At 37.9% G+C, this 2,004-nt stretch overlaps 1 protein-coding gene across 2 annotated transcripts in view; it reads right to left on the bottom strand.

Moving 5' to 3' along the window:
• Window positions 1–1,915, bottom strand: part of THSD1 (thrombospondin type 1 domain containing 1) — a 28,769-nt gene extending 26,854 nt beyond the window's left edge. Inside the window, exons 1-2 of one of the 2 annotated variants that reach the window (XM_045567284.1) lie at window positions 1,776–1,915; window positions 1,039–1,154 (exon numbers count right to left, since the gene is read on the bottom strand). The gene's annotated coding sequence lies outside the window, so the exon portion shown is untranslated. Of the gene's footprint in view, window positions 1–1,038 lie in introns of both variants that reach the window. The other variant, XM_045567287.1, reaches the window with a different exon arrangement.
• Between the last annotated feature and the right edge of the window lie 89 nt (window positions 1,916–2,004).

The following is a 2,004-nucleotide window of genomic DNA, read 5'->3' on the forward strand; positions in this document are numbered from 1 at the left end:
ATTTTTTAAAAGGTATTACAATTATTTATATGTTATCAGAGGTACCAAATTTTCTAAGTACTTACCTTGTCAAATAGTTAATAGTAACAGTACTAATAAAATCCAAATTTTCAAAGAAGGCTTTAAGGTCATCATCCAGTTTCACTGCCAGTAGGCTTATCTAGTCTAATATCCATTCATCAACTCAAGTTGGGGTTTCTTTTCAAATACATGCCACAAGATCCTGGCATTTTCAGTTTTGAAAGCAAAAGCTCAATGGAGTGAGCTCTGGAGTTAGATAAATCCTAGATTGAATTCCACCCCTTCCTCTATAAACTTAAGTAAATTATAATCCCTCCTTGCCCATATTATAAAAGGCATATACTAATAGTTATTTTGAAATAATGCTATTTTGGAATAATACTATTTTGAAAATTACTTTCAAAGCACTTTGAAATAGTTACTTTGAAATCTTCATTTAGATCTGTAGTGATTAAGTGAAACATATAGAAGGCAACTTGCTCTGCTTTAATCTTTCAGACACACTCTCGCCAAAAAGCCACTCTTCAGGGGTGGGAGTAATCCAGATACAAGTGGCTATATCAACATGCTTGGTCATTTTTAAAATAACAGCTTTACTGAGATGCTTGGTCTATTCCATCTTCATTAGAATTCCTGCCAAACTGTATTAACTGTCTTTATTGGGCAATTAAGATACAGTTTAATCTTTTTGAAAAGAAAATATAAAAGTGAAGGGGGAAAAAGAAAGCTTTCCCAAGAACAGTGGTCATGGTCTTGTCAGTATTGAACTAAAACTAATACAACTCTCAAGATAATTCTCTTTCTGGGTCAGTGACTGCTCTAGTGATCTGCAAATTGTGTATTTATACACCATCATTTCAATAACTCCCATTATACAAATGGAGAGATCTTTTATTTCCTTGGGTAATACTCTGAGATGAAAGCTATAAGTGACTCATGATTTCGTATCAGGACACAAAGAACACAAATGACCCAATTTTCACACTGTAATCACAACTTGTAATAAGAAGATCTTACATGTGTGTAACCGGACTTTTCTGGAGTGCTTCCCACATCATGGATGTGGCCCATGTCATGGAATCTGAATAAGATCTCAGATGGGCTGAGCCACGACAAGTCTGGCTGAGAAGCCTCTTGGGAAGAGGGTAAAAGACACAGATTTAGGCTGCTAATCAACTCACAACACAGTACTATAATCCAACCATCACTCAATTCAGTTAATACTTAACTAGGAATCTACCATTGTACAGTTGCTGACTAGGCCAGTGAGAATTCAAAAGAAGTGTTATATAACACTCTCTGAACTCAAACCCAATTTCTCTATTTTCTTATGGCATCAAGACAACAATTAAGAAAACAAGACAAAATATAATCAAGTATATGGGACAGACAATAACTTTTATTGAGTTTAGAAACAGTATTAGTAGAGCTGTGTACTGGACCTTGATATTTCTAGAGCATGTGGGATTGAGCAATGTGTAATCTGGATTAGTTGGCGGGGGGCAAGTGAGTGGGAAGAAGTAATGAGAGGAAATCTGGAAAGACAAGGGAAATGTGTCCAGGAACAGGAAGGGCACACCTCATACTGTTCCCTTGACCCAACACCTTCCACTTATAATCTCTTGGTCTTTGTGGGCCTTGTTTACCAGGCCCTTCCTCTCCCTTAGAGCCTGCCCAGAGCCCTCCCTCAGGACTAAAGGCTCCTTCTTCTGTCCCCCACAGCATGGCTCCCATGCCCCTTCCACAGCATTTACCTCATTCCTTCTTCAATGAAGTTGCTTACATGTCTATTTCCCCAGCTAGGCCACTGTCCTTTCTTAAGGGCAAGGACACATCTTATTCACCTCCTGTCCTCACTGCCCCACAGAGTTCCTCACGCAAAACTGATGTACATTCAAAAAAAGGTTTTGTTTTCATTGAACTCAAAGGGAGCTAAAGTAGGATAAAGTGAAACCAAATTATAAACAGGTATATACATCAGAG

This window comes from Lemur catta, chromosome 13, assembly GCF_020740605.2.
Source record: "Lemur catta isolate mLemCat1 chromosome 13, mLemCat1.pri, whole genome shotgun sequence".
NCBI classification, from domain to species: Eukaryota; Metazoa; Chordata; class Mammalia; order Primates; family Lemuridae; genus Lemur; species Lemur catta.